Source organism: Lissotriton vulgaris, chromosome 2_1 (assembly GCF_964263255.1).
Source record: "Lissotriton vulgaris chromosome 2_1, aLisVul1.2, whole genome shotgun sequence".
Classification (NCBI taxonomy): Eukaryota; Metazoa; Chordata; class Amphibia; order Caudata; family Salamandridae; genus Lissotriton; species Lissotriton vulgaris.
In genome coordinates this window covers 2,118,524,772-2,118,547,187 of record NC_141687.1, presented here as the reverse complement: position 1 = coordinate 2,118,547,187, position 22,416 = coordinate 2,118,524,772, and positions in this window count along the sequence as shown.

The window sequence follows — 22,416 nt, the reverse complement described above, 5'->3', positions numbered from 1 at the left end:
CATATTAATGGGTACAGTTAAAGAAGGCAAACATATGGGCGTATACCACACAAAAGGCAGTCATTTCCCACAGAGAACCTTAGTATTACATCCCACATTTAATTTAGATGTGTGGTACTTACATCATACTAAAACATTTTAGATTGTATCAAACAGTTCTTGCTTTTGGATACTGTAGTGCTGTGTGATCATATGCAGTATGACCCTTGTGGTCTTTGTAGGACTCCTTACACAATTACACAATTAGATGAGAGGTGCCTGGGTGTGATCAATAAAGTTTATGACGTAGTGCGTTCAGTTAACGGTTGCATGCCGAAGAATAAAGACGTGTGATAAGGAGCTCTGTGGGTGGTGTGGTCAATTGCATACTCCAGAGCTGGGGAGGATGCAACAGATGGTGACGAGTAGGGGATACATGCTCTGAAGAAACAACACTGCTCTCCCTGGGAATTTGCTGAGGTCCAGCAAACTGATTGTGTGTGCCACATGTGTCCCAGAGAAGCAGTATACGCTTGATGTATGTGGAGTCAAAGCACCCCTCTAGCTGGGTCAAGGCCCTGGAAGAAGGTAAAGGCCCCACGAAGGAGCACAGTAAGAAAGCCCACCTGAAGCTTACTGGTAAGGTCGAAAGAAGAGATACTGAACCACAGCGTAACAAAGAGCCATTGTCCATATAAAGCAGGAATGCTAAAGGCAGAGACAGCCAGGCACAAAGTAGCGCTAAAGGTAGCAACAGCCAGGCGCAAGAAAGCACTAATGCCAGAGATGACAAGGGACTGCACAAGGTTGAGAGCTGGGACAAAAAACTGTTACCATCAAGAAAGAAGACAGCGAGGTATGACAACAGCCAGGGTGTGATGATCCAAATGTCAGAAAATGGCTGATGTTTACAGAAGGTGTGAGTCCAAGTGATTAGCGCCCGTTGTCATAACATTATATATACGCAATGCCAGTAAGTCCTAACACAAGTTATCATCCTGCTGTGTTTTTGAAACCATCATCAAAATTGGATACCACCAAAAAGCTGAATATTGGCACCAAATGGACTGCATGGATCAAAACATTTGATGGCTTCATAGATGTTCTAGAAGAAGTAGAGGGCAAAAAGATCATCAAATACTTAAAGAACTTGGCAAGTGATGGAGTGAAAGAAGTAATAAGGAAAATATCACCAGCTGATGAAGTATTGTACTGTTTAACCAAATAAATGTTAGAAGCCAAGTTCAATTCAATGCCGAATGTCAACTATGAAAGGTACATTTCAACCAGGTGAGACAAAAAACTGGTGAAACGATGGATTAGTTTGTCAAAATACTTAATACCGTCATCAAGCACTGTAATTTCAGTGAGTTCAATGACGAAGAAGCCATGCGTCTCAGAGTCATCGATGGTTGCCTTTCTGGTTCGTTCAAACAATGCATGCTGAGAGAAACATTCAGTCTAGAAAAAGTACTTATTTATGTGAGAGCTAAGGAATGTGCAGATCGACAGGCCACTAATAAGGATGCTGGAACAGCCCAGAATGAATCAGTGTTGATCATGAAAAGTAAACAGAAACACAAAGTGGAGGTCCATAAGATGATGTCTCAGAAAAAAAGAAATAGTGTTTCAGATGTGGATTCTCGTTTCCCTATGAAAGTAAATATCCTACCATTGGACAGATATGCAAAGTCTGTGGGAAAGAAAACCTTTTCATTACGATCTGCAAAGCGAAAGAGAAACTAAGTGCGTCAAAACGAGAAGAGAAAATGAACGCCAGAAAGATCCAGAAGCATTCTAGCCATGTCCACAAGGCCATCTGACAACATCAATTGAGGCAAGTAGAGACTAAACAAAGTCGATAGTAATCAAATTCGTCTTCCAAAGGTTATTCAACATCATCACAGAGTGACATTGAAGAAGATGGATGTGCAAGGGTGATGTCAACCGAAAAACAACACACACATGCAGGATTGGCTGCTTGCATAGAAGAACACAAGTCAAAGAGCGATCACCACTTGAAGTGGACTGATATCCATCAACTACATCCTCAATGCACATTCTGAAATAGTAAGTTAATACCTGTCGTTGTTTCACGGACTATGGAAACCTAAGACAATGAAGGTGCAACTACACCTTAATGAGGACATTTGTCCTGCTGCTCAGTGACAACATCCGATTCATTTACAGGAGGCTATTGAGAAAAAAAACAGAAACATTATTAAAGCATTACATCAGTGAGTGCTCTTCTGGTCTGACGCCATGGGTTTCACTCATTGTGGTAGTGCCAAGAAAGGACAGTGGAGGTACAGTGCACATTTGTGTTGTTATGCCCTAAGCCAACAAACAATCAAGAGTGAAAGACATTCAAGTCCTCACATAGCCGACATGATTACACAGCCGTCTTGATTTGAACAAAAGATCCCATCAACTCGACCTGGAAGAGAACTGTAGGCACATCACTACTTTACTACTTTTTCAACTCATGTTAAGATTTTCAGATACAAAAAAATTAGGTTTGGTGTGTCGTCTGCTGCAGTTATCTTTGATGATTTCATCCGCTGAGTAATTCAATATGCTAGTGTTTGGGGCCACACGAAAGTAGCATGACAAAGCTCTTACACAAGTATGCATTCTGCTCACTGATGCAGGACTCACTTTAAATGCAGAAAAGTGTGAGTTTCACAAAATCAAGCTCAAATTCTTTGGGCTTATTTTCTCTGAAGGGGAAATGACTCCTGACCCTGAAAAAGTACAAGCATTGCCATCCACTTGACCCCTGCAAGATGTAACTTTGCTGCAATCCTTATTAGGTGTGGCCAGCTATTGCCCTGGATACATTTGTGACTTTGACATGATGAATGCCCCGGTAAGACATCTAACAAAGCAGAATATTCCATTCCAGTGGTCCTCTGAATGCGACAGAAGTTTCAAGAAAGTCACACATGCAATTGAAAATGCAACTGAAATGGCTTACTTTGATCCAAAGTTACATACTGAGATTGTGGTAGACTCAAAGCCAAGTGGGGATGGGAGTGATCCTTGCTCAATACAATGGACATCCAACTGCTCAGAGACACATTGTGGCCTATGCCAGCAGAAGTCTATCACTGAACATGCCTATTCTCAGCCAGAAAAAGAGAGTCCGGCTGTAGTGTGGGCTTGTGAACATTTTCATGTGTTTCTGTACGGGAACCATTTCACCTTTGTCACTGACCACCAAGTGCAGCTCACCATGTTCGGAAATCTGAAAGCCAAGATGCCCCTTTGAATCTAGAGGAGGGGGTTGCGATTAGAAGAGTAAGCTTACATCATTGTGCATAAGCCAGGGAAGGATCAAAACCCCGCAGATTACTTCTCATTAGTGCCATTGTAGTGTCACGATGCAATGTCTAAAGCGGCTGAAGAGTATATCAATTTCATTGTAAAATCTAGCACACCTGCAGCTCTACCCATTGAGCACATAATTTCTGCTGCCAACACAGACAGAGACATGCTCACACTCAAGGATATAATTACAACACAATCATGGAGAAACCATACTTGGCCTCTCACAGTTGACGTTGAATGTTAAAAATTGAAAAATGTACAGGAAAAACTTTCTGTCACTCAAGAAGGTATCATACTAAGAGGTTTGAGAATTGTTATACCTGAGAGCTTGAGGCATCAAGTCATTGAACTGGCATGGTAGCCACTAAGTGAGCCCTCAGAGACCAAGTGTTGTTTCCTCGCCTTGATGAACAAGTCAAAAAGGAAAGGAAAGTATGTCACCTGTGTAATTGCTTATCTCCAAAGACAACACATAATCTGCTAAATATGTTTGACATTCCTGAACAAGTGTTTGAGAAAATTGCAGTCGATTTTTTTGGACCCTTAAACAATGGGCATGATCTCATGGTAGTTATTGATGAGCACTCATGTTTTCCCTTAGTGGAATACTTATCATCAACTACCCATGGCAAAGTCATTAAGAGGCTGGAGGATTTTTTTGCAGCTTGGGGTGTTCCCTCCATTCTCAAATCTGACAATGGTCCACCCTTCAAATGCAGAGACTGAGGACTTTCTTAGTCGCTTGAACATCAAGCATCGGAAAAGCACACCTTTCTGGCGACAGGCAAATTACGTAGTTGAATGATATATGGGCACCCTGAAGAATGTAGTTCAGCACTCTGCACTCAAAGGAATCAGTCTCAGGTTAGCCTTGTGTCCAACCCTTCATTCCTATTGGTCAACTCCCCATTTTACAACAGGTGAAAACCCTGCCACCTTGTTGTTCGGGAGAGTCAATGGAACAAAGCTACCACAATGGACCACAAGCCGTGTAATGACACTGATGACATTTGTGTCAAGGACATTTCTCGAAAAAGCAAGATGAAGGACTATGCAGATAAGCACAGATGCGCTTGGGACATGGTTTTCGAAGAAGTGGACCGGGTGCTGGTCAAATAAAAACAGAAATGCACGACTGACGCTCAATTTGAAGCAGATCAATTGAGAGTCCTGGAAAGTAAAGGACATACGGTGACTGATCATCGTCCCGGAAATTAATTATGAGAGACTTGCCACATTTCAATCATCTGCCTCGATGTGTGTTGTCTCCAGACATCACGAATGAGAGACAACCCCACCTGAGTGCCCATGTCAAGCATCTGAGTCTAGATCTACGGCGCAAGATGACGGTGCAACTCCTTCGCCTGGTACGACTAGATCTGGAAAATTGGTGCGAAGACCTCAATGCCTCATTGAGGAACTCTAATGTATATATGTTGTCCGTACTTTTTATTTAACAAAGGGGGAGATGTAGTGTCATGTGATCATGTGCAGTACGACCCTTGTGGTCCTTGCCAGATGCCTTACAAAGTTGTGTAATCAGTTGGGAGGTATCTGGGTGTGGACAATAATGTTTATGATGTAGTTCAATTACCAGTTGCATGCAGAAAAATAAAGACGTGTTACAGAGCTCGTGTGTGGCATGGTCATTTGCGTACTCCAGAACTGGGGAGGACGCTGAAGATTCCATATTGGTTTACATTACAGACATTGATCATGTGTTTTTCTCGGATCACATCTATCCCCGAGATTCTTCAAAAAGTATGAAATTCTCTCTAAGTAGATGTATATGCGTTCAGAACCCAATCCAGGTGAGATACAGATTCATCTTCTTGCTGGAGGTATACATTACGCATCAGTCAGCATTTACTATCTTCTCTCGGTCTTGCATCTGAAGTAGTGACTTCCCCAGTGAGAACCCGTCAGAGGGAGAAATGTGATGATGATTTACATAGACACCTGATAATAAAACCTCTTGAAATATATCTGCTCTATTGTGCCCCTTTATAAGGATGCGTTGGACAGCTGAGGATGGAAGCGCTGCATTGCCCTGGTGACTGATAATAAATCTAATACTTTCTGAAGTAGACGAGGAAATAAGTAACCTGAGCGCCGGCGATTGACTAATTAGAACACGCAGCTCAGTTGGGAAGCACACAGACATTACAGCACCTTTCTTTTCTGTTCATCTTTACTTTAAATGTCAGAGTAAATTCATTTTGAAGGAAGACATTTTGTGATATTAAAGATATGCAAGCAGTGAAGCCCGAATGATTGATCCGCTCCGTCTCACATACAACCCGACGCCATATGGTTCTTGTGAGCAACAGAGATTGCTTCCAATCCCGCATCCGAGATGATGGGCTTCATTCATCAAGAACCCCAGACATCAGCTCTGTTTGCAATCTGCCGTTTTTTCATCGGCTGGTCAGACACTTGTCTGCTGCTGCAAATTTTCTTTTGAACACGTTTGTGGTTTATTCTCTGTAAACTTGAATAGAACATTTAGTGGATTTTCTCCTGTGAAATTGAATTGTCACACTGTTACTTTTTGAAGGTTTTTAAGTATTAGTAATAGGAGGGCAGTCTTGTTTTTTTTGTCAATCAGCAGTGTTTGCCAGTCAATGAGGATGGCAAAGGATAGAGGTGCCAGAGCAGGTGGTAGCTCTCAAAACAGTGGCAGCTGTTTCCTTTTGGTTAGCTATTCGAGCATGTTGCTTTAAACATTAGACCCAAATAAGAAAGACCCAAATAAATCTACAACTGGAGCTTTACGATTTTTCATGTGTTTAATTTACTCTTTTTTGCTATTCACACATTTTTAGCTTGTCACACCTGTAAACTTACTCCTGGAAAAGATTTCCAAATTTACAACTGTGAAAATGTGAATTCATTTCTGCATGTGTGATTGTAGATAGTGCAAAATTGTGCATGGGGAAATGTCTTTTTAAAAAAAGAAATCTTTTTATTGAAACAAAAAACAGCTCCATCAAAAGACACATCAGGTAGTAGGGAGAAAGCAGTGGTATTCACACATTAAAGGAGTGGAGTGCACCAGCCATTAATGAGCAACAATACAGTCTACCCCCAGGTCATGCCCCAGCAGAATATAAGCGGGTCAGCTAATCCGTTCCTCCCTCTCCTCCCATCCCCCCCTCCTAGGCCAGGACCCTCACCCCTACCTCCCTCCTCCCCCATCCCCCGAAGAAGTGTTCAGACTCTGCTACCAGCTGAGGCCCATGGCCTCCCACGGAGAGGGTGTGTCAAAGATATGTAGTTCGTGGTACCCAGTGGGGGGAACTCCTACAGTGATGCATCCGGGGTATCCATCCATTCTCCTCTATATCTCCTCCAAGCCTGCCATATCTTTTCCCATTTTTTGGGGCACCCTCTACTATTATAGATGACTTTCTCTGCCCTCTGGCACCAGTCTATATCCCGTTCCCACTCCTCAATTGTCGGAATCAAGTCACTCTCTCAGAGTCTTGCGATGTTTCTTTTGGCTACCATACTCGCAAAGGCCAACCATATCTTGTTTCCTTTGGGCCACGTAGTGTCCCCCGTGACCCCAAAAACGTGCCATCTAGCCTCCAGCGGTACCTCGGCCCCTACTACCTCTTTCATTATGTCCTTCAGCCTCACCCAATATGTACGGATTTTGGGGCAGTCCCAGAGGATGTGAAAGAATGTTCCCTCTTCCCCACAACCTCTCAAGCAGAAGTGTGATGTTGCGTATCCCATCTTGAATTGTACAGTTCGTGGGGTGTAAGACCTGTGGAGGATGCGCAACTGCACCAACCGGAATCGGGCTCGAATCGCCACCTCCCTAGGACATTGCAGGGCCTCATTCCAGTCGTCGGCCTCTAACAAACCAAGGCGGATTCCCACTTCTCCCTCAGTGGCCCTAGGATGTCAGGAATATTATTAATGAGCTTCTTGTAAGTAAGTTATATGGCCTTATCAATCATGGGGTCTAACAGTAGCCTGTCCTCGAGAGGGGCATAGTCGGGGACCTGATCCCCCTGTGTCAGATGCCTATATAGGGCGTGTTTGAATTGCTGATAGTGCAGGAATTCGCCATATCCCATTTGGAATTCCGACTGAAGAGTTGTGAATTTTACCACCTGCCCCTCCTCCAGCCGTCCCCAGCGTATCTATACCGATCAGGCTCCACTGTCCGAGGTCCCGGAGTTTCACCACTTCCCTAAGGAAGTCTCCCCTCCATAAGGGCGTTTGGGCTAAGCAGTTTCATTGCTCACATCCATATGTCCACCACTACCACCGTCTGGGGAGGCAAGGTCTGGTAGCGCCGTGGTTTGGAGTAGAGAGCTGCTAAGTAGAAGCCCGCTCCTAGGACCATTCGATCTACCCGGTAAGCCGGTTCCTCCTGTGGGGCGAACACCCATCCATTGATATTGATCAGCTGTGTCGCTCAATAGTATAGGTGGATATCGGGTACCGCCAGTCCCCCCTCGTAGTGACCCCGTTGCAGTTTCCAAAGAGCAATCCTCGGACATCCTCCGCCCCACAATAAGGAGCGTTGCTCCGATTCCACCGTTTTGAAGACTTGCTCTGGGATCGGGAAGGGCGAGCTCTGCAGTACATATAGCAGACGGGGCAGGCCCATCATTTTGAATAGAACGGCTCTGCCCATGAGGGAGACCGAGAGGGTTCGCCAGTGTTGCACATCACTGTGCAGGCGGTTCAGTTGTGTCTGCACATTGAGCTGAAAAAACTCGGACGGCGTGACCCAAATCCCTAGATAACGAAACGCTGCACGCCAAACAAGGCCCTCACAGCCGGGTACCGCTTGCGGCTGGGGTCCCGCCAGAACATACCGCAGGGATTTGTTCCAGTTGATGCTATACCCGGAGTATTCCCCGAACGTGCGCAACACGACCATCAGTCGCTGTATGGAGTCTGACAGCCGCTGGGTTTAGAGCAATATGTCGTCAGCATATAGCAATATGCATTCCTCCCATCCGCCTCCCATATCTATGCCCCACAACCCAGGGTCCGTCCTCACCCGTGCGCCAGCGGCTCCAATGCCTGGGCGGGGAAATGTCTTTGTATTCATGCATAGGGATATTTGTTGTCTTGTTTACTTCTACTTCTCCTTTTGCCAAGTAATTTACTCCTTCCCTGGAAAAATGTACATCTTAAACCTTTGCTAGAATCAGACAGGGTCAAAGTTGACTTTGTGACCAGCAATAGATGTTTAGGTTTGTGGGTATTCACAAATACACAGGGAGTTCACACTCCCACACATTGCTGGGTTTAGATTTACGCACAACCCTGTATAAGTGAAACTCCAACTTTCTGGAATTAGAAATAAGAGGTTATTTTACACTTTCTATTTTGCATCTAACGTTCACTTGTTGGACTTGGCCCTCTGAGCAGGGTCATCCCCAAAATGTTTGCCTTCACCCTCCTGTTTTCTCGGGCCTTCCACTGGAGCTTAAGTGCGCAATTTAAACTGCTATTTCGAGCTGGCAAAATAAACCTTTTGCCAGGCACAACCTCCTTTTTAGTACATATTAGTCACCCGTAGGGTAGGCCCTAAACAGCACATGGGACAGGGTGAAGTGTATATAAAATATTGAATATGCAATTTTAAGGTTTACATGTTCTTGTAGTGAAAAACCCCTAAATCTGTTTTTCACTACTGTGAGGCCTACCTCTCTCATAGAATAACATCAGCTTACCTTATTACATTTTTATAAGTGATAACTTTTAATTAGGAGAAGGCAGGAATGTCAAGTTTGGTGTGTGAAGAATTGTAATTTAAAACCCTCTTTAATGGTAAAGTCACAATTCTGAAAATGCCACTTTTAGAAAGTTATATTAAACAAACAAAATGCCAGTACTGCGCATTTGATCAAAACTTGAGGTAATTGAGTTAGAGTTACTCAATTACAAAGACCACTCTTTCAGTCCAATTTATCAAAAATTATTCAGTTTATTTTATTTTTTCTTTCTTTCTTTTTTTGTGTAGAATTACAAGGGTTTTTTTGGGTAGGAAACAAAACAAAATTGAAATAGCTCCTACTAAGTCTAGGACAATTCACAGTTTATATGCAGTGAAACCAGGTTATTAGTGGTATGGGTGATGTTGGAAAGAAGGTTGTGGGAGGGAAATTGTTTTGGAGGAACACAATACATTGAATAGACTACAGACAGTACACTTAATTGACACACATAAGGACGAGACCAAACAAGTCAAGGGATGGTGCAAGGGGGGAGGGGAAGGTGAAAAGGATGTGTGGTCGCCCTGCGCTACTCCTATTTATGGGAGCAGGTGCTGCCACCTCCACTAAATGGAACAGAGAAAAAACAAAGTTTTGCTTCAATCAAGAAAATAGACCATCAACAATTTAGACATTTAAACTGTAGTAGCTCAAGATTGGTCTAGATTTATGGGTGAAGGAGGTCGACGCGTTTCGAATCCCTTTGAGTGATGGGATTCTCATCAGGACCATGTGGACATAATCTGGAAAAAATAAATTGAAACATATTGTCAGTCACACGACTGAGCAACTCTCAACTTAGCATTCAGTCCAGCATACACTCGGTTCGTACCTGTGCTTCTTTGAATATTCGTTTGTCCCTGAAGGGCGGAAGTTGGTGTACTGGAATATGAAAGTTAAGAGAAGGGGTTCATGAATTTTCACAATTGAATGGGGTGTTTCATGATGAGAGGACAAACGTTCAGAGAGAAATTAAAGTACTCACTTAGACATTTGGGAAAATAAATCTCTTCTGGTCTTTCTAGTCCTCAGACTTTTATGTTGTTTTTTGGAGGGGAATGCAATTCGTCCGCTTTCGGTATTTTCTGAAAAAGACCAACATGATTGAAGATGTTCAGTGCTTTATTTTCCCAAATGTCTAAGTGAGTACTTTAATTTCTCTCTGAACACACCCACAATGAGTTTCACAATAGTCTTTTGTGTCCCCAGACTAGCTGGGGCCAGGACAGTGAGGAAGGAAATTCCAGACACCTATAGGGGTGGAAATCTCTAGAAACTTCTCCCACTTCAAATGTTCAAGAGCCAATAGTAAATAGGGGACCCTCAGACCCAACTTTTCAGTACATTCCTGGACCTGGGAATACTGCAGAGGAAGGATGTCCTGCTGCCATATTGTTTGAGGCCTGCCCTGCTTTCTGTAAAAGAAGACTGGACATGCTCCCTTCATCCCAGGCTGAAGTGATGCCAAGTTAGCTGGCTGAACTCCTGGTTTAAGCTACAGGGCCATAACAAGCGCCAAAGGCCTCTCTGCCACTTCCCAGCTGATCTGCTGCAAATGGACCTGCAGAGACTGTAACTGAACCTGCCAGAGCCCTGCTGGTCTCTGTTGGAGGGGGTTCCTAATCCCCAAGAAGTGCCTCCAAGGTCCTAGACCCTTGGCGTAGCATCAATTGGGCTCTTCCTCACAGAAAAGAAGAAATCCTGAGGGTTTGCATTCTTCATGACAGTGAAATGACCCGTTTGTGCGAAATGTTTGCCACCCATGCTGACTGCCAACCTGAAGCTACAGTGAACACGACTCTTTGTGCTATGGAGACCGCTAGTAACGCCCGACAATACGAGTTCTGCACTTCATGCTACTGCCATCGGTGACCACCAATGTAAAACTATGGCAATGACCGTCCACCATGCTCGATAGAATCTTCATGCTATATTGATGTCCATTCACGAGCCCGGCCTTCTCTTCGCGCTACAGCAAGGACCGTCTGCAACACTCTCCGTCCTACTTGAGGCTTCCTACACGGCGAACAGAATACTTTGAGCTGGACTTCAGAAGGTAACTTCTTCAGCTGGGCTAATCTGGTCTCTTCATCTGGCCTGTGCTCTATTGCAATCAACTTGAACTTCTGACTTTCACCCGGTTTTGCATAACCAAGATAGCTGCAAGAGGCACATGGTGTTTTTAGGAGCTATCTTTGGCTGAAAACTTTAAAATTACATGTCTCCGGATCTACTGATTGGAATTCTGTTGTACCAAAGTCAAATAACTTATTACATTTTACTTTGCTTTTCTAAATTGCCGTGTTCTTTTTCTTGTGTTTTTTTACTTTATTACTGTTTGTGTGCTGCATAAATACTTTCTTTGCACATTGCCTCCAGGTTAAGCCTGACTGCCTTTATATCAAGCTACCAGAGTGTTGAGCACACATTAATTTAGGGTTTGCCAAGCTACCTGAGGGTTGAGTACAGGTTTATTTGGGATTTGCTTGTGTTTAACCATGACAAGAATTGTGGTTGGTGGTTGAGTAGGGTTTCACCCCCCTCTCAACCAGTATCCAAGTTCCCACCACATGCAAATATACATAGGTAATGAAGCAAAGAAATTATGATCGTGATAAAGTACAATGAGACAGAAAGAAACGCAGATTATGAGTGGGGTTGCAGAGTATCCTGCTGGACATCCAGCAAACAAGCAGGACAACATGCTTTGAATGTACAACACTAGACATGGAGCAAGAAAATCTGCTGGAGATGAGTAGGTAGCAGGGCAACCTTCTGGAGATATAAGAAACTAGCAGGAAAATATGTAAGCTACTAGCCAGCAAGCAGGAAAACCTGCTGGAGATGAGTGGGTAGCAGAACAGCCTGCTGAAAATGAAGACATCAGCAGGAAAACATGTTATAAATGTAATATACTAGCTAAGCAACTGGAAACCCTGCATGAGATGAGTGGGTAGTAAGGCCAACTGCTAGAGATGAAGGAAACTAGCAGGAAATCATGTTACATATGTGTGATACTAGCAAGGAAACGTGAAAGCTTCCGGAGATGGTAGCAGGACAGTCTGATGAAGCTGTAGGAAGCCAACATGGACACCATTTCAAATGTCACACACTAGCCATTGAGCCTGTAAGCCTGCAGTAGATCAGTGACTTTTGGACCACCCCTCACAATGGAGTCATCCTAGATTTTTTCTTTCCTATGCTTTCATTTTCTGAACTTATTTTGGTTGCCTTTTAGTACTCTGTGAACATTTTACCTGCTAACCAGTATGAAAGTGCTTGGGTTTTCTCCTTCAAACATGGTAAATTGGACTACACCTTATTGGTCTATTTAATTTACTTAAAAGTCGCTAATATATGGTAGTACATGTGCCGAGGGCCTGTAAATTAAATATCACTAGTAAACAGCAGCAGTCATTGGGCCACCCAATAATGTAGCCTTGTAAACCATGTATCAGGCCTGCTACTGCAGAATGAAGAGCAGTTTTAAACAGCTATTTTGACATGGCAAAACACCTCTTTGTGCGAGGCCTAAAGCTTTCTTTTTAATACTTATAGGTGACCCCTGAGGTAGGCCCTAAACACTCAAAGGACAAAGTGCATGGTATTTAAAAAGTAGAATATTTGAAATTAAGGTTTACATGTCCTGGCAGTGAATAAGTAATGTTGTTTTTCACTGCTGTATGCCTATTTATCCCATAGACTAACACCGGGTTGCCTTATTTCAATAAGTAAGTGCTAACTTCATTTTTTGACCAGTTTGGGAATTGCTGTTTCCACTCAAATGAATTGTAATTTAAAATCTTCTTTAATGGTGAAATCTGATTTTAAATGCACCTTTTAGAAAATGCAAATGTTTCTCCCCAAACCAACTATACCTTTCTGCCAGTGTCCTGGATCACAGGACATTGGATGGCTCTCCTGTTGTAAGTTGTGTATTTCTTCAAGACATTGAAACAAAAGAGGCCTAGCTGTGAGGAGAGAGGGTCTTTTTTGACAGGATGGCTGGGGAGGAATTGTCCCTTGCCCTGATTATACTACAACTGGCCCTGGTTGTGATACACACTAAGGAAAATGACACCGGACCTGCCCTAGCCTTTGTCACCCTACACAATTTGGAGCCAGGACCAGGGGAAGGAGAATAAAAGACTAGAATCAGCTTTGATGACAGGTCAGAACTTTCTCCAAAAGAAAGGTTGTCACCAGGTATAAACTGGACATGTGGAAGATTCAGAAGAAGGACTGCTCTGCTGACTGAAGAAGGAAGAGTGAACTTGCATGCCTGGAACCCAGTGTCCCTTGAAGTGACTCCAATGGTCAGTTGGTTGACCTCCAGAGACAGAGCAAGCTTCCAGAGGACTACCTGAAACTGCCCAGCTGACTAGCACTAACTTGACATGCAAAAGGACTGCTGATAGCCTCTGCTGAAGTGAATCTTGAACCCCAAGATGTACCCACCAGGTCCTGGACCGTTGCCTGGCATCAGAGTGTACTCCTGAAAAAATGATGAAGATATAGTCATTTTGGACTCATTGTGCTTACAAAATGACTATTTGGTGCAGAGAATCGACTGCCTGCAATGACTAGCAAAGTAAACCTCCAGTGGGATTTGCACTTTGCACCAACAGCAACAGCCTGTGTGAACCACCAATGAGAAGCTCTAGAGACGATCAGCTCTTTGTGCTACAAAAACAAATGTCTACAATGGCTGTCCTGGTCCTAGTATTGATAGCGACCTCCTCGCAGCACCACCAATGAGAATGCCACATTTCATGTGGTTTTCAGAAGGTAACCCTTCAGAGGGATGAACCTGTTTCCTGTGCACCTGGGCTCTCTGGTTGTCAACCTGAATTTGTAACTTTCCCCTGGTCCAGCACAACCAGTTAACTGCGAGTGGTGCATTGTGCTTTTTGTCTCTATGTTCACCTGAAACTTTAAAACAGAATCTCACCAGTTCTACGGATTGGATTTTTGTTTTATTGTTGTCATTGTATTTATTACATTTTACTCTATTTTTTTATTGGTTTGGAATTTTCCTTGTGTTGTGTGTCACTTTAATACTGTTTTAGTGCTGCACAAATACTTTACACATTGCCTCTAAGTGAAGCCTGAATGCTTTTGTGCCCAGCAACCAGAGCGTTAAGCACATGTTAATATAGTGATTTTTGTGGTTCATCCTGACAATAATTGTGTTTCATTTTTGAGTTTGGCTTTTACAGCTCTCAACTAATAACCCCATTTGTCACAGTGGGGTAATAGGGCAACCTGTTGGTGATGAAAAAGGGATCTTAGGTAATATTTATTAAGATGGTAAGATCAAGAGTAAAGGTACAAAGAGCCCCACCAGGAGCAGCTTTCCTACTGCTCAGCCCATACACCAACTGCCATCCTCACTCATCCAACATTCCACAGCATCATCACACACCAACATTCTAGACCACTCTCACACTGGCTGAGCAGAAAGTATAACATCTCCCTTCTTTAACAAGAACACAATGCAATGGTTCAAGGAGAAGGAGATGTACACAATGGTGAAAGGTACATGCATAGAAATACCATGAGGACCCATTGCAAAGACCTGAAGATGACTAAAGGGCATACAAGTTAAGATCAAAAGCAAAGAAAGCAGAGTACAATGGGCAAGCAAGTTAATATCAAACTTGAATGTTAAAATAAGAAAAGAAATTATGAAAATGACAATGCCCTCCCATGTACACATAGTAATGAAAACAACGTACTGGGCAAAATAAAAACAGTCTTTAAGAAAGCAAAAAGACTGCACTTATCCACATCTTCTCCCTTTACTCACGAAACCAAACAAACCGCATTCTACTACACCACACATAACTGACCAAACCCCTTATGCCACAAACATACCAGCTGGCTAGACTGAAATGGACGTGAACACACAGGGAACCAAACCCCAACAGCCCAGTAGTGATCACCCCACAACAAAACAAATACACTAATGTGAGACCATCCCACAACCACACAGGAGTGGAAGAAATGCATGAAAAAGCACACCCACACGTCTCAACTATAACACCAATACAAATAGGTGTTACCTACAGTCATTCACCGGCAACATAAAGTTGGAAGATGCGAATGACCCCTTCCCAGTCACTCCCACACCATACCAACAGGGTAACATGCCTCAATCACCCCCCACCCACCATAAATAGTGGAGTGGTGTGGCTCACCAGTTAGAGGCGGCAGACACTGGAGCAGAAGTCGGCCGAGACCAGGGTTCAATTCCCGACGCGGCAGGGTCGTGGACTTGGGTCAGCGGACTTGATAATTCTCGCTTCGGTGCCTACTCGAATCTGGGGGTCTCACTCGGCAACTCTGGGCATTAGCTTGCCTAATCTCCACAACGCCCCCCCCCCAACGCCGGGGATGCCTGGCTTCACCCTGGGGACACCCAGCAGGGACCATCCCACAGGGAAAGCCAGGACGGGTTCCCCAGCGTTACACAGCGCCAGGAAACCTCTGGGTAGCAGCGCGCTTTACAAGTGCAAACATAATAATAATAATAATAATAATAATAATAATAATAATAATAATAATAATAATAGATGAGTGAGGCGTAGCACCTAAAAGCCTTCTCACACACACACCAACAACCTTATACCATACCAACAAGGTGATATGCCTCAAGTACCCCACACCCACAAAAAATAGTGGTAGACCAGAAAGGCTTGGCCCCTAAAAGCCTTCTCACACACACACCTCCAACAGTGAGGGAACCACTTCTCCACAACACCACCAGGGTGGTAACCCAGAGTGACCCAACACCAAAAGTCGTCTCACCCACTACACCAACAGGGTGACTTACCCAAATCAACCCATACCCAGAAAGATAATGGGAGACCAGAGAGGCTTAACACCTAAAAGCCTTCTCACACACATACCACCAACAGAGAGGGATTCACCAACCTCCACAACCATGCCAAGGTGGTAACCCAAAGTAACTTAACATCAAAACGTCAACTCAAACACTATACCAACAGTGGGTGATTCCTCCCACATCAACACACAAGTGGCAACACCTGAGTGACTTTATCCTTAAAAGTTAACTCACACACAAAAGACTTACGAGTGAACAAACATTCTGATTGTAAACTTCTAAAAACAAAGCACCAAAAGTGGTTTAGGCAAAGAATCCCTTCCATGAAGTTAACAATATTTTTAGCAAAGCGTCCAGAAGTAAAAAAAAATGTTTTGATTGTCTCCATTACCTAAAGGCCAAACACTTTCAAGTGTGGTTGTTGCAATAAAATGGGCTAGCAAAGTCATAGTCTGGGGATGACAGGATTCCCGGGGTGTGCTCTGACACTGACCGTACAATATAGTAGAGACTCTCTTAAAAGCGGGGAAAGCAGTAATACTTCCAAAAGTGAGAATGTTGCTTTTCCTAGACACCACCATAGAAAATCAAAGCTTGGAAAAGAAAACAGGAGTCCATCTACAATACAAAAGAAAGCGCAGCCCTCACCAGATTTCTGAGGCTCTGCCGAAACCAAAAGCCCAAACAGCACTCAACCTCAAAAGCACATTCGTCGGCATGAATGGAAATGAAGATCAGGAGAATTCTCAACAACCACCAGGAGTAAAGATGGCGGCACGTAGGCAGCACATAAACTAGGAGCATCCCAGGTGGCTCCAAGCACGCACTTGCTGCACAGCGTAAGAGCTCCTCACCACTCCGCAAGCTCTCAATGGCAGGGCTAGCGCTGGACACAACGCTGAAGCAGAGACAGATGGAGACAGGTGAGCGAACAAATTTCAAAATTACTTTTTTTTAAAAAATGTGCAGTGACGATATTTTCCTCAGTAGAAGAGAACGATTTCCTCGTTAGCACCACCAACGGCACCACTTTCCGTCTCGCAACCGGTGCAGGAAAACACAGGGGTGGGTGTGAAACTCCTCTTCCTTGTCACTCTTCCCAACACGGAATCTGTGGAAGTTACAAACAGCTGCAAATGGTTGACACAAATCCCCAGGGAAGTAGATCAGTTTCACCTGTCCCGCAAACGGATCATTGACAGAATATCGACGATCAAATATCAAGCTGACAGAATATCGCTGACAAAATATCGACTACCAGAATATTGAATTCCTATCTACAAACAGGTAAGTACAAAAATATCGAATCCTAAATATCGTTGCAAATAATATAGTTTGATAAAATTTTGAATTTATAAAATCTCTTAAAATGAATGTAAAATTAATGAAATATTAACTATAATTAAGTAAAACATACTTAAAAATACTTAAATGACCTTAAAATTAATAAATAATAAATGTAAGTTAAAAAGAAAAATAAACATGCATTTAATGTTTTATTACATGTATAGTAATATTAAAAATAATTAATATTTTTTATAATTAAATATTAAAAATGTAATTTTAAATATAATTACATATATATAAATAAACCTATAATATAAATATGAAAATAAATTATATATAATAAGTTAAAACATTAAAATGAATTAAAAATGTTTTGTATATGTTACACTACATTAAATATAACGATACTAAAAAATTGTATAGCGTAAAAGATAACATTTTCATTTCCACTCCAACAAGTGGTACAGTTGGGAAAATGTTGGATAGCGGGTAAATAAAAATTACTATTCCCACTCCAGCGAGTGGAACAGTAGGGAAAGCGTTGGATAGCGCAAGGGTAAAATTTACTATTCCCACTCCAGTGAGTGCAACAGTAGGGAATGCTTTGGATAGCGGGAGGGTAAAAATTACTATTCCCACTCCAGTGAGTGCAACAGTAGGGAAAGCGTTGGCTAGCGGGAGGGTAAAAATTACTATTCCCCCTCCAGTGAGTGTAACAGAAGGGAAAGCGTTGGATAGTGGGAGGGTCAAAATTACTATTCCCACTCCAGGAAGTTCAACAGTAGGGAAAACGTTGAATAGCGGGAGGGTAAACATTTCTATTCCCACTCCAGTGAGTGCAACAGAAAGGAAAGTGTTGAATAGCGTAGGGGAGTAATTTAATATACCCACTCTTATAATATCATTATTATTAATTAACAATTAATTATTTTGGTAAAATTAATTTACCGACCACCATTTCCCCCTATAAACATCTCTTACAATATTGTAACATATTAATTAACATACTCACAAATTAATTGTTAATAATTATTATCTAATTAAAATAATATTACACAATTAACATGATTGCCAATTCATTATTAATAACCAATTTATAATGAATTATTAATACATTAATTAACTTATTTAACAATATACATGATTAAATATTAAATTATTAAGTAATACAATTATAACCTAATTTATTTCAATTAAATTACAATCCACCCTATTCCCCTATAAACCCACAACCCGCTACAGAATTAAATGACACAATTTGTTCTAACATATGGTTAATTACTTGTAAATAATGCTAAAAATATATATTATAATGAAATTACTTCCCACCCTATTCCCCTATAAACTCACAACCGCTAAGGAATTAAATTACACAAAAATTAATTAACATAAAATTCATTACTTTTACAAAATTCAAACATACATTACATAAAAAATACATACTTTTAACACATATATTAACTCTTAAAACACTAAAAATATCGATATTACTAACTTAGATATTGTGGAATTTGATATTTCTTACTTGCATTTTGATATTCTGCACAACTATATTTTTGCAATTCGATACTCTGTCCATTCGATATAAAAAACTTGATATTCTGTCCAGTCGATATTTTTTTTCTGATATTGTGACTAGTTACTGCCGCGTACACAGAGAGAACGCTGGTCACAAAGTGCTGGAAACACGGCATATCTAGTTACAGTGAATTACTTCTAAACACACAATGTGAAATGTCACATCAGGTTGTCCCAAATCGCGGTTTGGGCAGACCGGTAAAAAGGTCAAAGGTGGGACAGCTTAATTCGTCACAGGTCCCCTCCAACAAGTCCAGGATGACACAGCAGGATCTGGCACACCCAAGTTGAGGCCGACCGGTCTTAAGGTCACTGGTGGGACTCAGGGCTGCCAGATTGCTGTTACACACATTGCGCTTAGTTTGAATAGAAGGTTCTTCAACAAGAAGTTGCTTCAGGCTTCAAATTCCAGTAGGGTATGTTTCAATTAGCCTTAGCTTCCACCATCCAGTTCTCACATGCAGGTTCTTTTAAAAATCAGTGCCAAAATGTTGTCATGAAACGAAGATTCAACTCCAAAGTATCTTAGGTAGTATTTATTAGGATGGCAATATCAAGAGTAAAAGTACAAAGAGCACCACCAGGAGCAGCTTTCCTGCTGCTTAGCTCATATACCAACTGCCAACCTCACTCATCCAACATTCCACATCATCATCACGCACCGCCATTCTACACCACACTCACACTGGTTGAGCAGTAAGTATAATAAAAACATGTTACAACTGTCAGATGCTAGCCAGGGACCATGAATGTCTGCTGGAGATGAGTTGGGTAGCAGTGCAGCTTGCTGCAGATGAAGGAAACCAGCAGGAAAATCTTTCAAATGTAAGACACTAGCCATTGTGCATGAAAGCCTGCTGTAGATGAGTGGAGTGGTAGTGCAATCTGCTAGAGATGAATAAAACCAACAGGAAAGCATGTTATAAATGTAAGGCAATAGTCACAGAGGAGGTAAATCTGCAGGAGATGAGTGGGTAGCAGGGCAACCTGCCAGAAATGATGGAAACCAGCAGGAAAACATGCTTCCAGTGTACAACACTAGCCATCGAGCAGGAAAAGTTGCTGGAGATGGTGGAAACTGGCATGAAAACATGTTACAAATGTAAGATGCTAGCCAGCAAACAGGAGAAACTGCTGAAGGTGAGTGGATATCTTTCTGGAAAAGCAGTCCAGAACACAAGGATTGGATGATGCACATAGGCCATGGAGTAGGAAGATTTGTTGCAGACCATAAGATGCCCGAAAGACCTTATGGTAATGTAGGCTGTTTCGAAGCTCACCATAAGTTTGAACTCAAAACATTTTTGTAAACGGAAATTGAGGCCTAGGAAAGAGACAGTTTACAAATTCCAACACACCATTAACTGCTTTAAGCAAAGATGATTTTGGACATATTAGTCAAATATACACTACTTTGTTGATGCTACGATTCTAAATGTGCCTATTTCTTTCTAATAGGATAGTGGGCAAAAACCATATCATTTGGGAACCACGTTCCTCTTTCGCATATGTTGTGTGCATTTGTGAAGCACACTTTTACCCACAAGGGTGTCCTGGAACTGAGCTTACTGCGGAAATTGTTGTTTCGCTTCAGTTTAGTTGAACGCATTGAAATGAGGTTGAATGGCTTGTAACATTAGAACTGAGCAAAGGAATCATGGTGTCCCATCCTTATGGATTTATCTGGTGACCATTTCCTGTAAAGCTGAATAGCTATATAACCTTGAAAATGCAATTTGCACCCAATTATGCAGAAAACGGGGGAATAATATGCAGTTAGGCTTTGTTATTTCCTATCACTGCATGAGCAAAAAGAGAGTTTGCTTAATTTACACCTTAAATTGAAATGCGTCTCTAGAAAAATGTTTTTTATGGAGGGGCTCTAAAAGGATACCCAAAAAAAGTGGTGGGGTTAACTTGATAGGCAGTTATGAAAAAGTGTCCCAATATGCATTTCTATGTGGGTGCACCAGAAGACAGCATTTACAATGCATGCCTTAACCATGTAATACCTTTACAATGAAAGGTAAGTATATTTCAGATTTGTGTGTGTTTATATATGTATATTCAGAAAAGAAACAAAGGGTAGGAAAACGGGAGATCCACACAAATCACACTTCTCTGGACTCGGCTAGGTGTCTAGTTTTCAGAAATGTCTGGGTTTGGTAGTTTTCCCTAGATGCCCACAGAGCCTGGGACCAAAAACGCAGGTGTCTCCCCGCAAACCCAAGTCTTTTTGTGATCAATAACTTTGAATTCCCAACAGCACATTTTGTGCCATGTACTGTTGCGGGCACTAGGCCTACCAACACAAGTGAGGTACTACTTCTATCAGGAGACTTGGGGGAACATAAGAATAGTAGAACAAGTGTTCAATTGACGTTCTATGCAATTCCGCCTTCCAAATATAAGACAGTGAGTAGAAAAGAAGTTATTTTGAAAAATTCCCTCTAATCTACATGCTAGTATGGGCACCCATAAATTCGGAGATCTGCAAATAACCACTGCTTCTAAACTCCATATGCTGGTCATATTTCAGAAATACATAGGTGTCCTTGATACCTATTTTTCACTCTTTAAATTTTACCAAATGAATTGCGGTATACCCGGTACACAATGAAAAACCATTGCAAGGCACAGCTCAGTTATTGGCTCTAGGTACTTCGGGTTCTTGGCGAAACTAAAAGTCCTATATATCCCCATAATGAGAAGGGTCTAGCAGACGTAACGGTATAGGGCTTAAAAGCGAAGTTACAGGTAAAAATGTACGGACAAATTGCAGTTTTTTTCAACTCAATTTTAATATTGTTTTTGTCAACTGATACTTTCTTTAGAAAAACCTTAAAGGATCTACACAAACGACCCCTTTCTGAATTCAAAATGTTGTCTACTTTTCATTAATCTGTAGCTTTCTGTGATCCATTATTGTTTTCATACCCATTTCTACATCTAACTGGTAGGAGGTTGGAAGTACAAAAAATAGGAAAAACCGGCTTGGTCCCAGTACAATGTCAAAACTGTGGAGAAAAATCTGATTTTCTGGCAAAAAAAACTCTGTTAGAAATTTCTATGGCTCTAACATCAGAGACTCTTCTGAAAGACATTAAACAGAGAAGAGTAGTGAGTTTAAAGGAAAGACGTTTAAGAGACAAAGAACTGTTGGAGCTCAAGTTATCAATAAATCTCAAAACTTTAGAGACATCCCAGAGGGAGTTATACTTAGAAATGGGAGGTTTAGAAATCCTAATACTCCTCAACAGCCTCCTAATAAGAACATTCTGACCCACAGAGGAACCATTGGCTAAAACACGACCAGAAGCAATAACAGAACGATGGGCAGTAATAGTCCTGTAAGCAAGCCCTTTTGATAATAAATCTGAAAGGTAGTTAGCCACCTCCACTACATCCACTGAAATGGGATCAAAGTGCCTTGCAAGACACCAGCAAACCCATTACTTCAGAAATTCCTGGCAGTTCCCATAAATTCCTGAAATTTTTCAAGCCATCATCCTCAGGTCTCCACCTAGAACTAGATTTTGCACGTTCTCGTGAAGGGCCTAGAAGAATTTGTGGGAATACTGGTAGTAAAACGGGGTAATCCACCAGCATCTTCAACAACATAGGGTATCACACTTGAGACTTTCAAAA